This window comes from Propithecus coquereli, unplaced genomic scaffold (assembly GCF_000956105.1).
Source record: "Propithecus coquereli isolate 6110/MARCELLA unplaced genomic scaffold, Pcoq_1.0 Scaffold31, whole genome shotgun sequence".
NCBI classification, from domain to species: Eukaryota; Metazoa; Chordata; class Mammalia; order Primates; family Indriidae; genus Propithecus; species Propithecus coquereli.
Window position 1 is genome coordinate 6,561,215 of NW_012148730.1, and position 16,029 is coordinate 6,577,243.

General features: G+C 36.5%; 1 pseudogene; it reads right to left on the bottom strand.

Annotated features, from left to right (window-relative positions):
* Positions 1 to 5,683: 5,683 nt before the first annotated feature.
* Positions 5,684 to 6,828, bottom strand: LOC105814909 (annotated as a pseudogene).
* Between the last annotated feature and the right edge of the window lie 9,201 nt (positions 6,829 to 16,029).

Sequence of the window (16,029 nt, forward strand, 5' to 3'; positions counted from 1 at the left end):
CTACTGCCCAAGATTTCAGCCCAGAAAACTCAGCTGGTTACTTTAACCAGAGCACTTCATCTATCCAGAGAAAAAAAAAGGTAAACATTTATACGGACTCTAAATATGCTTTTATGGTTGCACATGCTCATAATGCCATTTTTAAAAAAGGGGGACTTCTGACAACAGAAAATAAGGATATTAAGAATGCCACTCAAATAAAGGCCCTGATACAGGCTGTGGCTGAGCCCAAGTGGGTGATAATCATGCACTGTCCTGGCCACCAAAAAAGAAAGACTTATATTACAAAAAAAAAAAAAAAAAAAAAAAAATCATTCCGAGCGTTGTGTGAGAAATGACTTGTGTTATAGCCAGAGTGAAAGCAGAAAAAAAAAAAAAAAAAAAAATCAGGCCACTGACAGAGCTACTAAGAAGGCCAATAAAAGTGATCTGTTCCTCGAGGCCTTGATACTCTGGCTACATTTAAATTAAAATAAATACTAAAGACTGGGGATCTGACATCTGTGATGACACACCTAAGTGGAGAACAAAATTCTCATGGACTCGTTTTCCTACCCAAAGCCTTGGTTCAGCCTCTTATAAGACACCTATATAAATGCACACATTATGGGCCCGATGCCTAAATGGATTTGGTGGGACCTCATTTAAGAGGACTCCATTTACAATGAACTATTTATGTACTTGAAACACTCCAAAGACAGAAAAGCAGCCTACCACACAAGAAACCCAACATGTAGGGACCCACCCTTTTGATGATTAACAAATTAATTTCACTCAGATATCTAAAATGACTAAAAACTTAGAATACTTGCTTATATTAATATTATAGATACCTTTTCAGGCTGGGTAAACACTTATCCTACCTGAATGGAGAGAGTGTCTGAAGTTACCAGAATCCTTCTGAAGGAACTCATTCCTCCATACAGAGTGGTAATGTATCCTCCTTTATATTGGAGATAATTCAGCAAATAAGCAAAATTGATGCAGGAAACTCATCTAAAGTGGCATAGGGTATTACTACTTGCCCTCCTCCAGATAAGGGTGGCCCCTAGAAGCAGGCTTAAGTTAAGCCCCTATGAAATGGTTTGTGGGAGACCCTTCTTAGAACCCTGAGGTAAGTATGGTAATATAACTGCAAGTGAAGGAAACAGAGTAAAGCAATGTATAAGATCCTAACCACTATGCATGAGTTTGCCTCTTTCAGGTCCCTGCCCCAGCTGGAAGCAGAGAAGTGGAAGGGACCCTAGGGAGTGCCTCTAACAACTCACAGCTTGCTGAAATTGTCAGGAGTAAAACCTTGGGTCCATTGTACCAGAGTAAAGAGGTGTGCCATGGAAAAAGAGGACCCAAGCCCCCAGTGGATGGGCCAGCCTTTAGGCGATTTAAAGTATCTGTTTAAGAAGAAGGAAAAATGAGAATGTTGATATTTTCACTAAACTTTCTTTGGTTATTTGTTCTGTCTATAGGCTGGAGAGACAACTCCTTAGTGAGGATTTCCCAAGCTATCACTTCACTGCTGAGTTTGTCATCTTAAACCTCATTTGGTGCAAGTATTCCTATATATAATTTCTGAATTTGCAGGTGATCTTGGATCACCTATAGGGCGTGACTAATAGCCCCATACTCAGAGGTCCCATGTTTCTTTCTTGCCCGGTCCTGTGTCAGACATTATGTACAAGGGGACAATGAGGACCCACAGCCCTACTGGTATCTTAGATACCAAGCGGGATAAAATCTCTTTTATCAGGTGTCCTCCATTTTGCCTTGTAATTCCTAAGGGTTGTAGTTGTTGCCTATGCCCTTTTAATCCTGATAATCTTTTGCATTCTTTAGTTTCTGTAAATCTATTGCCAAAGCTTTGCAATGGCATAGATGATTATAAACCTTCCATCTGGAACATCACCCTAAGTCAGCAGGAAGTAGTTCAATGACTACATTGCCTCTCCTCCCACAGATATGGAAAGGTAAAATTGACAGTAGGGAATATATAAAAGAGGTAACAGACTGAAAAAGGGTAAAATGTTTTACAAGTTGGCTCTTTAACACATTGACTGCCACACATAAAAATCAGAAAACTTCCTTGGGGCCACAGTGTTTCATAACAAAAATAGAAAAAAATTTTGAGTGTAATTCAAAGGTAAACATAAATAGAAAAATGAAATTTATTGACTTCTATTCATTTAATCCACATTTTTAGAATTAAATTGTCCATATTAATTGTAACAATAAGAACATCAATAAGTAGGATTTTATATATGCTTCAAGAAGCCCCGGGGTCAAAACTGAAGTGAGTTAAATACAACACTAATGGCAGTTAATATGTTAAACGCCCCCCCACACACACACACATTCTTTTTGGGAATGAAAACCTGCCAAAGGCCAGTAATCAGAGGGGCAAGGGAGCGTTCTTTGTTTTTTGCACCACAGGAGATGGCTCAACGGAATTTCCCTGGCAGAGGTCATGAGATTGTCTTTATTGGAGATGCTATAGTTAAACAGCAATAGCCTGAAGTGGAAAACTCCTTTTAAAAGCTCTGTATTTCTGCTTATAGATAGGATGATGGTACTTTGAGTCTGACATCCTCCTCATTTGCCAACAGATTAATAAATTTTTTTCTTTTTCCTGAAACCACTTGTCTTTGTTCTTCATTTGGCCACAGGGGTAAGTACCAAACTTTTGGTAGCAAAATGTCAGGAAATCAAATTTGGCTGTTTCAATTTTGGTGGGCCATTAGGGCATATAATTGTTACTATGTATATACATTTCTATTGTCAATGCAGATCTTATGAGAATATAAATAAAAATATGACCTGGCCATTATTTTCTTAAGGAGGGTAACAAACCCTTTTAACCTGGACTTTCACATCTTATTTTTTTTAGATAGCATCTAAACACATTCATATACATAAACATATGCATAACTGTCTGAGGGTTAATTAGACTATTGTGATCAAAAATAGCTGATGTGACATAACTCTGACATGACATAACCCAATTTCTAACAATTAAAATGTATAGTCACAAGAAGAATCTTGAACTAATGATGAGCCCCTGCCCAAAGAGAAATAATAAATTTAAGCTAATTTGCTAAATGCATCTAATATACTGAAATTTGAACTCACCCTACTTTTTTCTACTGAACTTTCTTTAAAACCTGAATCAACTAATGAACCAGCTGGAACTGGAAAAAAATAACTTACATAGTTTCTAAACTGAAATATCAATACAGAACAAAACTGAAATGTCAAAACATCTGCTATACTGACTATCAATTGGCTGAAACTTTATTTGGTTGAATTCCTTAGTTCAAATAGCCAAATGTGAATATAGATATATTTTGTCCGGCCCAATAGACAAGTTAATTCCCCAGGGAGCAGGAATCACTGCTTTTAATCAAAAATCACCTAGATTTATCTTGTTAACGCTGGTGAATTAAAGCTGATTCCTCCTAAATACTTTCTGCTGGGTAAATCTGTTTGTCCTTTGTCCTGAATACATACATGCAAACACACTCATAATTTCAATTGCATTGACTATTGCATACCACCATTTAGTTTTATGAATTCTCTTGTTAGTTTACCCAGGAATTCTATTTTGCTTTGTGGCAACACACTATGACTATTTTGTAGAGTTTTCTAATAAGAAAATATTATTTGAAACAATATTTAAATTAACTCAGTTGATTGATCCCCTGATGTTTTCAAACTGAGGTTCAGTGTAATATACTTTAGTTCCAAAAGGCAGTAAACATCAAATCTTCACTGCATACCTATTCTGATATGTGTGTGTGTGTATATGTATATGTATATACATACACACATATATTTGATATATACCTGATATATAGTCATTTTAACTTTTCAAAGCAATTTCACTTCTATTATTTCATTTAGTCTCCATTTTTTAACAAAGTATGTTTACATTTACATGTTATATATTTAAAATTCCCCCACCATGTGTTCAAATACTTAAATAACAAACATTTCCATTAAAAATGAAAAGAAAAATCTCATGTTTTTTTACAGTTTTCTCCTGTTTCTTTCTCTATTTGTTCATAACATTATATACACTTATCAGTTTTGTTACTGTGTCATCATTCAATATTTAAGTTCCTACTGTGTGCAAGAGCCCTTGCTAGATGCTAAGAAGAATACAAAAAAAAGAGTAGAGTTTTTGTGGCCTCAGGATATCTACATTCTAATAAGGAAAGTAAATATCTACTGTTCTACTAAGTAAATTTGACTTCTTCCTTAAACTTTACATTACTCCCATGTTATCACATTAATTATCAAAATCTTGGTTTCACGTCTAGCTTTCCCTTTTGACCATGAATTACCTGAAGGCAGAGAGTGAGTCTCATTGATTTTTGGATCTTAGCAGGGAGCCTGGTGTTGGGCATGTACTAAATATTTGACGTTTCGTATCATTCTTCTGTTTTAAATCTTTTAATTTCTCCTAATTGCCTTAAAAATAGAATTCAGCTCTTTTGTGATTTCATTCTGCACTTTCCTATATGATAGTCATTAGCCACATGTGTTGGGCACTTGAAATGTAACTAGTCTGAACTGAGATGTGCTATAAAAGTAAAATACACACTAGATTTGGATGACTTGTTATGAAAACAATGATATAAAAGGTCTCATTAATAATTTTTATCTCGACTACATGTTGAAATGATATTTTGGTTATATTAAATTAAATATAATTTATTATCAAAATCAATTTTTTTTCTTCTTCAGAAGTGTGGTTACTAGAAAATTTAAAGTTAGATATGTGGCTCACATTGATGACTCATTATATTTTCGTTGACGAGATGCTCAAGCCACTGCCCACTTCCCTTCCCTTATTTTCCACATGCACTCTGTTTTTGTCCTTAAAAAATCTCTTTGCTCTCTTCCAAAGTGCATGCTAAATTCCTTCTTCAATACCTTTGCATGTCTGCTTGGTATGCTCTCTCTTCTTAGCACAGCCCATTGGCAAAATCTACCCAACTGCACTCCTCTTTCAACAACCCCCTCCCAAGATACGTTTTAGATGCTGTGTCTGTAATACCACATAATCCTTTGCAAAGCTTTATCTAGTACTTAATCATATTATATCATATTTCTTGGGTTACTTCTGCCTCTTTTAAGACTGGGACTGATTCTGAATCTTCTGCATTGAACATAGTTTCTGGCTTATAACATCCCTTAATAAAATGTTGAATGAATGAATGCGAGAAGGAACTGGTCGAATATATAGAAAATCTAGAGGGAAACCTTAAGATCGCCTTTCCTGGATCTGGTAACTGTAACCCAAACACACCACCCTAGAAAAAAGAAAAAAAACAAGTACATACCCAAAGAAAAAATTCCCCCACTCCCCTCACCAAACACCAAAATGAAGAAAACACCAACTCAAAATAGAAGCCACTGCAGAAATAGTTGCATATGAAGCTAGTAAACATTTATTTTTTAGAAAACATTAACTTCCATAAAACAAAAGTCTCAAATCCTTGTGTTCCTGTGCTAGAGTTCCAATGTCAAAAGGTCATGGTAAAATAAACTGGGCTTAAAAACAGGTGGAAACAGTTGAGGCAGAAATAGTGACAAGGTGTTACAAAACAGTCATTTAGTCATTTCATATGAATAAGATAACTTTTCATTCAAGGACTGAGTGGTTCTAGAGCTTCATCTTTCATCTTTAGAATGGCTGATACATTCCCTGGTAACCACTACCAAAGCGAGTGGCCTCATTTATTTGCATGTGGTAATTAGGAAATGCATAGGTCCCATAGTTGTGTCCAAAAAAAATAATGTCACCACAGCCATTAAAAGTTGGCTGATTACTATAGGCATTATGGAAATTACCAACTAGTTGATCAGAGAAATTAAATCCTTCATTGCAGACCAAGAAGGGAACAGGAAAAAGCACGGGAGTAAGGCCTCCACCACCTCCAACTGCCCCATAAACATTTTGGTTTGCCCCGTGACCATCTTCGGCTGCCCACTGACCATCTTCGGCTGCCCACTGACCACCTTGGGCTGCCCAGCGACCATCTCCGTTCGCACAGCGACCATCTTGGGCTGCCCAGCGACCATCTCCGTTTGCGCAGCGACCATCTTGGGCTGCCCTGCCACCATCTCGGTTTGCCCAGCCACCATCTCGGTTTGCCCCACAAGCATTTGGGTTTGCGTAGAAGCCGCCTCCTCCCCCACCACAGTTGCCTAACCCAGCAAATGGAATATCTCTTCCCCACCTGCATTGCTGCGTCAAATATGCTTTCGGGAGGGCAACTTTAATTTCACACCGCCCAGAGCCGATTAGGTGGTACCTGGTTTCTAGCAACTTCCTCACTGGTTTTTCGCTCGTATATGTGATAAAACAAAAAGTCCGTCTTTCATTTGTTCTTGGACACACTGGGAGCTCAATATTCTCAATCTCTCCAAATGTCCCAAAGTATTCTCTGATTTTTTCTTCAGACATACGAGGGTTCAAGCCACCCACAAAAACCTTCTTCGGGGAGGATTTAGATTCCATGGCTTTTGCCCTTTTCAGCTCTATTTTCTTGCCATCCAATTTGTGCTCTTTTACTTGGAGGACCTTTTCAACCGAGGCACTATCTTTGAAAAGCACGAATCCAAACCCTCTGGATAGCCCGGTGTACGGATGGATTTTAATCGTACAGTCTATTATCTCGCCAAACTGAGACAAATATTCTAAAAGAACTCTCTTACTGACACCACGGGATAGGCCCCCGAGAACATTTTACTGGGATCCTGCTGGTTCTTGCTGGCCTCAATTCTGAAGCCTTCGGGGAGTTTTTCCATTTCGTTGAGTTTCTTCATAGCGAACTTCACGGAATCCATGGCAGCGAGGCGGGCGGCGGCAGCGAGGCGAGGCTGGCGAAGAGAGTGGCTGAGGAGGGACAGGCAGCGAGGTGGACTATGGGAAATCGGCGGTAAGGTGACGAAACAGGGCCATGGTAACGCGAGAATACGGCCAATGGTGTCAGTTTTAAAGGGGGCGCTAACGAGAGTTACCGGCTTGACAGTTAACTGTCCTGGCCCCACAGAAGTAGGCTTGCTTCTGGGTTTGGTTTTTGTGCCCTGAAGACGATAGGCTGTGAAAGGGAAATTTGTTACGAGGGACAGCAACTCCTAGTTTTTTGCTGTTTCTTCAGGTTGTATCTCTTTAAAGTTCTGTCACAGCAGTTCTTTCAGAGTGGTGCCTCGCAAGTCTAAGCGGCCGCTTGTTCATTGAATTCTTTAGGTAATTTTCATATTCCCTTGAAGTATTTGGGGGCAGGAATGGGAAAGAAGGTCGGAGAGGTAGAACTAACACCTGTGCTACAGGGAAGGCAAAATGCCTATGAGTTTGTAGGTTATGCTAAAGGAATCTAAAAGAACATCTTTTATTAACAGCTTTGTTGAGATTAATTTATATACCATACAATTCACCCTTCTAACTTTTAAGTATATTTACAAATGGTACAATCCCCATTAAGCCCATTAAGCGATCACTCATTTCCCCTCAACCCTCCTAATAATAGGATATGTAGCCTTTCAGGTCTGACTTCTTTCACTTAACCTAATGTTTTTTAAGGTTCCCCATGTTGTGGCATGTATTAGTATTTTATTCTTTTTTATGGCTGAATAATATTCTATTATATGACTGTACCACATTGCATTTACCCATTTTTTCTAAAATAACACTTGAATGCCTTGATTCTGCTATATTATTCCATATCTGCATCACAAAAAATAAGTTGATGAGATTTTTCTGGCAGTCATTTGCATTTCTCATTTTTGATACGGTCGGTAATCGTCCATACTACTGAGATGGTGCGGTATTTAATATTAGCTTGACATCTGTGTCTGAAGGCCAAAGCTCAAATTTTGAATGCTTAGTTTGGCTACTTCCATCCTCTGTCATTCTCTATCCAATGTAATTGAATAATTTGTGTGTATTCCCCTCCTTCAAATATTAGCACCTATGGGGTTTTTTTTTAATTTCTCCGTAGCAACTCCTACAGGCTCTGTAGATAGTTGTACTCAATGAATTACTGCAATTACTCATTTTTAAGACAACAATCCTACTGTTGGTAATAATGTCCATTTGTTTCTTTCTACAAATGTGCACTGAGAATAATTTAGAGATAAGAGAAAGGGAGCTATATTTTTAAAACACCCTCAATGAAATTAAACCATAGGGAAAATGAATTATTTTACAAAGGTAAAACTAAAACCTTTAGTTAAAAATCCCTGGCTCACGTTTTAATATAAACTCTTTGAAGTCCCATCTGTCTCCACATTTTAGATGCTATTCCACATCCCTGTACCTTTGTTCATTCTGAACATGCTTCTCCAAATGCTTTTGTTTCCTCCCCATCCAACCTCCCTACCCATTCTATCTGCTTAACTCTTATAGCCTCCTTTGTGAACCTATAACATTCTTTATATACATCTTTATCAAGATGCTTGTGTATGTGTCTGTCTTCCCCACCAGTCAGCCAGCTGCTATGGACAGGCTCCGGGCAATACCTAAAGGTCTCAACACATAAAATATATATAATACCTAGCACATTTTAAAAAGGAATTCACTAAATACTTGTTGAAATAAACTAAACGGTGGGGTTCTGAGGGCCACATTTTTTAAAATCCTTGATCTAACTGGCCTCTGCGAGGATGTCACTTACTGAGTGCTGATCTGCTACAATTTGGGAGAGCTAACCTATAGTTTCTCCAGTTAATATAAGCCTATGAAAGAGGTTGCACGTTTAAAATTTTCTTATTTCTGGGTCATTTGTAAACCAACTGAGATGACCACAGAGTAACCAGAGCTCCATTCAGCTTCCACTTTTACTAGAATGAAAATCTTAAGGGAATTATATCTTCTGTGTGTTTCTAAACTAATAAAGCACCTTACTGACTAGATTTTTGCCTATGGCTATTTTATTCTAATTAGGTCATGGCTGACGTCATAGTTTTGACCCCTGTGTGGGCTGGTTAGCTTTATTCAATTACACGGCTACAGGCTGCATTTTTTACCTCAGTCCTGGGCCTTGCAAATACATACTCCTGGTCACAAGGGGCTGCTGGGTCTAGGCATGTCAATGAATCAGTGAAAACACTATCCTCACTTCTGAATACACAATTCAGAGCATTTAACCTACTGATCTTGGGTCAATGGTGTCATCTGGGTACATGAAAGACAATACATTATTACTGTAATTACTTTTGAGGCAGTAAAAAGGAACATTTTTTAAAGGATTGTGTCTACTCTTAGTTCTCTGATGAAAATAATTATGCTTACCAAGGTTCTTTCCACCCACACACATGTTCCATGATCTTTAGCTGTCTAAAATATTTTGAAATAACTCCTTCCCATTGTCATGTCTGAAGAAATTAAAATCTGTGCAATGTAGCTTTAGTTTTCTATGGCAATTGTGCCATACAACTTAAAATATACTTTAGGTATTTAAATATTATCATCAGATTCCTAATGTTAACTTTCCTTATGGATCAGTACAGTACAGTAACAATAATTCTGACTCGTAATTTATTCTTATTCCACATTAACTCAAAATATGTGCATTGGAGATTTGAATTGAAGTAACTGGAGATTTCTTCTTTGAGAAATGAATAAATGAATGAATGAATGTTAGGCACCCAGACAGTTACCAAAGATATTTTAGAAATGTGGAATGCCTGTAAAAACAAACACTGTAAATCAAAGAACAAAAGGCACAGAAGCTAGGGATATAAAATAACAATTTGCTACTGCTGGGGGTAGGGGAACCAAGTGCTGCAGTACATGCAGGCTATCATAATTTTTGTATTTTAGGAAACATGGGCTGCCTGATTTGGGTTTCTTTTACTGTGATCTAGACCATGCCTGCAATATTTATAGCTCTTAATTTGATCATCCCTTGGACGTTGGTTCTCATTCATAATTATTGGAGAATGGGGGATACAATGAAGGATGACATATGCCTTTAAAATTAATCTGCTTCTCTTATCATGGGACTCAACCTTGGCAGAAGGATGCTGTGGGACCCATAAATCAGAAAAGTAACCTGGATGTATCCTGATTTGATATGCTGGCATAGAGCTGTCTCTGTGGTAATATGTTCTTTAATGCTCTGTTGAACCTGTTCTCTTTAGCGAAATGAAAATGCTTGTGTTTGACATACTTGGTCTAGCTGGATGTTTGATAAAATGAGATTTTCCTTACTCTTTTTCCTCTTCATTTTCCACAGAAACTGCCAGTGCCCATTACTTAAATTAAGTTGAGAGTGCTAGCAGATAGTTTGAAAAATGATCATTTAGGAAATACTGTTCTCTACTAACTTTGAGTTTGTATCCAAATAGTGATCTAACTGAATGTAGTACATTGGACATAGACTAAAAATTAATTTAACATCTAAAGTTCTTAGCAGCTGAATCCAGCCTCTGGACTTCTGCCTAGATGAGAGTCATTTAAAATCCCCTCTTTGCCATCTGTAAAGAAGGCAAATGTGCTTGGCTGTAGGGTTGTCAGAAGATAACATAAACTTTGCACTTTTAAGACTGCTCAACAAGACGTGTAGGTATTAAAACATGCTTTTCTCTTGGGAATACTACTTGAAATAGGCAATTCAATTATAGTGATCTCAGAGACTCTATTTAAAAGTTAAAAAAAAAGAAGAAGAGTTGGTAGTGAGGGTGCCTCATTCTCTTCCCTCACAGTGCACTGAACAATATGCAGTGTATGGTAAAAGGAGGTCTCCCATGATGCCCCCTCTCTGTATCACAGTCCTGCTTAGGAGAATTATCGCTGTGTACTTCAGAGGCTACCTGGTTGCTGGTTTAGGTAGGATCTACTACAGAAAGAATGGTAATCCATTTCCCATTTCCCAAGCATCTATTCATAACCTGGAGAATATTGGAACAACACTGTGTGACCTTGTGTTTCTAATTTTCCCTCTTCACTCCCTAATTAGCCAGTGTCATGTAAACGAGTTGGGGAGTATTCTATGGATGAACAGATAAAAAGACAAATTCAAAAACTGGGTTTTTTTTGGGTTTTTTTTTGTGTGTGTGCAGGTCAGAGTTCCCCACACCTGTTGAGTTTAATTAAACTTCATAAAGGTTGCAGCCTATTTTGATGTTTTGCATCCTTAATTATTAATTTATTTTTGTGACTTTAATTTTTTTGGTACAGGGAAAAATCTCTATCTGCCACCTCATTTTTCCTTTATAACACTTATTTGGGGAAGGAACTTTGTTTAGATTTTCCTCAAATTAATAGAATCTGTATTGCTTGTACATGAATTTGTAAAAGTCATAAAGGTAACTATGCTTGCATATGAATCATGCAAATGTAGAGTTTAAGATATTATTGCCATCCAAACACAGATAAGAATAAATATGTGAAATCAACTTACACACTATAGAGAAGTCTGTGCATGTAATGCTTATTGAAGACTTCTAAAGAATGTCTGATTACTTTATTCAAATACTATTTAATGTGAACTTCTTTCCAGTTATTTTTGCTGGGTCAAAGAAACGTCTATATTTAAATATTCATAGACTCTGGATCTTCAGCCTTACTGAGTATAGGTTTTATTCTGTAGTGCTTTTTTTTTTTTGCTCATAAACAATTTTCACATATCTCCTGTAGGGAAAAATATGCTGACTAATAATTTGTAGTTATGATTATTTTATGAGTATATAGTTCATATTTTATAAGGGAGAACATGCTTAAAAATCAAAATATACAATCCTTGCATCCCATGTCTGATACACTTCCGATTCCAGCCCACACATAAAATTAAAGACGATCACAGAAAGCACAGTGGTAGAGTCAGAGAATTGCAGAGATTTGTGCAAAGTACATAGGACATGCAGAAGGGATTTAAGAACACAATCAATACCAACTGAAGTGGTATTGAGAATAGTCTGACAGAGATGAACACAGGAAGGTAACTGCTGCTTCAGTGAAACACTTGGGTCAGATACAAAGACAAGAAATGTTTTAGGTGCATCTAGAACTAGAGGAATCGGAGATAAGATAACAAACACAAACTTAAAAGCATGTCCTCTTGACCAAAAGAGAATCACGGAGTTCAACACTGAGTGTCTCTTAATGAGAAATATAATATGGTGAATAGGTAGCTAGTTATAAACTAACTTTAGGCTTTTCACTGTTTCTTTTGGCAATGACTTGAATCTGTATGGAAGTATTACCCGCATTAAGTGATGCTGGCTGGGTAAACAATGCCAATACTGAAGATTTATGCCCATTCAGTTGCTCTGTGTTTTTGTTGTTGTTGTTGTTGTTGATGTGTTCGTGCAAATGGCAGGTTTTAGAGTTCTGAACAATATAGTTCCCAGTACTTTTATGGATGTGGAAAGCAATAATCCTTATTTAGCAGTTCATTTTCTTCCATTGGCCCATATCCAGTTCATTCTTTGGCCAATATGGACTCTTGTGTCTGCAGTCAACTACACAGTTTTGCTTTGTTTCAATCTCCCAGTAATCAGGGCTTTGTTGTTTTTTTTTTCTGACAACTTAATATCAGAATTATCTGTACATTCTCCCTGTGGATATTGCTTCCTAATATACCATCTAATTCAGCCTTAATATTTCTTCCAGAGTTGTCAGAGACTGAGCTTAAAGGAAGATGTAAAACTTCTGTAAATTCAGTGTATTCAAGCATTTGGCCAATATGTAATGAGCATCAGACAGAGAAAGGGGATGACAGTATCTCAGGCAAAGAAAACAGCATGCATAAAAACTTATATTTGTTCTAAGGACAACAAAGGGTTAGCTGGAGTATCATTTACGTGGCAACATATGATAGGGGATGTAGTTGAAAATTTGAGGCCTTTTCGGGTATGCGATAAACATTTCTGAGCCCTCTCATGGGTCAGGCAGTGCACTAGGATTTGCAGATACAGGATGAATAGAACATTTTTATGAATTTACAGTAGGATGGTAATCAACATGTAAACACAAGCTCCATTATAATGTAAACATAGTCATAGAAGTAAATACAGGGTGTTCTGGGAATGGAGAGGGTGGTAACCAATCCTGGCTTGGCAGCAGGAAGTTGTAAAATGTCCCAGAGAAAGAGAATAGAATGAGAAGCCAAGGGAGGCCAGCTGGTGCTTGAGAGGCTCCAGCATTTAAGGGACCAGGTAGCTTCTTACAGTCTATAGAGTTTATGGCAATTTAAAGCTGAATTCATTGTTTGGTTTTTAGAAAGCTTTAGAAAGTACTTCCTCTTCGAAGATTCAGAAAATGATGTAACTACAGTCACCATATTTAGTCTATTTCCCCTGTAGAATATGAAGTATTTCCATAATAATCTTCTTATATCTTTGTGCCCACATGTGAATGGGCCAAAAATGTAAAAGAGAATTTGAATTGTCATATATTTAAATATGTATGCCTAAAGCACAAGTGATAAAAGAAAAAATCAATATATTAGACTTCATTAAAATTAAAAAAAATGCTTGCATTTCAAAAGACATCATTGAGAAAATGAAAAAAGTCACAAACTGGAAAGAAATACTTTCAAATCATACGACATTCAATAGTGGATTTGTATCTAGAATATATAACAAATATTTAAAATTCAATAACAAGAAAACAAATAACCCAATTTTTAAAGGGGAAAAGATAAACAAATTTCACCAAAGAAGACATAGGAATGGTCAATAAGCACATGAAAAGATGTACAGCATCTATAGTCACTACAAAGAAGCAAATTAAAACAACAAGAAGATACTACTTCAAAACCACTTGAGTGACTATAATAATAATTTGAAAATCAGGCCAGGCACAGTGGCTCACGCCTGGAATCCTAGCACCCTGGGAGGCCGAGGCAGGAGGATTGCTTGAGCTCAGGAGTTCGAGACCAGCCTGAGCAAGAGCGAGACCCCGTCTCTACTAAAAATAGAAAGAAATTAATTGGACAACTAAAAATACAGAAAAAATTAGCCGGGCATGGTGGCGCATGCCTGTAGTCCCAGCTACTCGGGAGGCTGAGGCAGGAGGATCGCTTGAGCCCAGGAGTTTGAGGTTGCTGTGAGCTAGGCTGACCCCACGGTACTCTAGCTCAGGTGACAGAGTGAGATTCTGTTTAAAAAAAAAAAAAAATCAATCATAAGTGTTAGTGAGGATATGGAGAAACAGGAAGCCTCATACATTAATAATGGGAATGCAAAATGGTAAACCTCTTTGGAAAACAGTTTAGATGTTTCTTAAAAAGATAAATATATATTTACAATATTACACAGCAAATCCACCCCTGAGTATCTACCCAAGAGAAATGAAAACTTTTATCCACACAAAGATTTGTACATGAATGTTTATAGCAGCATTATTCATAATAGCTCAACAGTATTAAAAAAAGTTTATCAACTTGTTAATGTATAAAATATTAATATGTGGTATATGCATTAGATGAAATATGTAATAAAAGAACAAAATAATGATACAGATTACATGAATGAATCTCAAAAACATTCTGTTAAGGAAAACAGACGCAAAAGATAACATATTACATGATTCCATTTATATGAAATATCCAGAAAAGGGAAATCTGTAGGGATAGAATAGAATAGTGGTTGCTTGGGACTGGAGATGGGAACAAAGAGTGACTGCAAATAGGCAAGTGGAATCTTTCTGGGGTGATTAAAATGTTTTAAAATTGGATTGATGATGACAGCATAATTCTATAAACTTACTAGAATCATCCAATTATACACATAAAATGGGCAGTTTTGTGTTATATAAATCATAATTTTATAAAACTGTTGAAAACCAAATAAAAATGTCAGTTATAAAATATGCCATGGCCCCCCAAATGTAAATGACACAATTGAGAATTAGTTGATTATTTCAAAATGGTTACAAAAATAGATAATAAAGTATGATGTTAACCATCATAGAAACATAAACTAAACATTTGCAAGTCTAACTAAACTTAAGATTGAAATTAATTCCTCAAAATTCTGGAATTAGCTGTTTTTTTTGGTTTTTCTTAGCCTACTGAATTGTATTTCCATTTTTGTGTATACATATATTGTTCCAGTTTCCTTCAGATTTTTTTCTTCATGCTTTTGTCTTTTTATAACTCTAGAAATATTAAAGAAAGATTTTAATACTAATAAAATATTTAAAAATACCAAACAAACCTTTGACTCTAGCATAAAATAATTTTGGTCACATTTTCATAACTTATTGGGAATATGATACACACACGCATGCACATACACTTTGGTTTCAGATGCATGGGATTCCTGAAAAGTCTCTAGGCTGTCTTAGAAAACATTACAAAATATCTCAAGTTTGATCTATGTTGTAGTAGCAAATATGTGCTTTTTATAGAGATACAGAATTCATATTCTGAAATGTGTCTGTGTGTAACTTGAAAAGTGCAATGGAAATTTTTGTTGAAATGCAAGGATCTTGAAGCTTTGAAATACTTTCATTGCCATGTATACTATGAGTAGATTAGCTGACTTTTAAAAATAATAACTACTTTTAACATATAATATACATACAGAAAAATACATGATACACATAAGCATATAGCTCAATTTTTGACAAACTGAGCAACCGATTTTTGAATTATAATTCTCAGGCGAAAGATGAATTTGGAACTATTCAGTATGTGCTGAGAAAGCCTAATAATGTGAGTACTGCAAAATAAGCATTATGATATTGTGTTACTCCGAAGACTATTAATGTTATTTAACCACCTTGCCTGTTTGTCAGATTCAGTGCTCTTCTGAAATGGAGGTTCTGAGTCAGCCTGTAGTGGAGGTGTATTTTTTCCTACTTTATCCCATCATTTTTGTAGTGATCTTACTGAATTTTGAGCATGAGAGTGCACCCAGCAGCACTAAAATCTTCTTCTCAGAGGATTTTGTGAGTACTTAAAGATTTTTATAAGATTTTTTTTCTAATAGAAAACTGTTTCTCTCAAACAGTCGTAAGTTCAGAAATCATCACCTACGGCAACCGAAGACAAGAAACCAATGATAGTCTCGTTT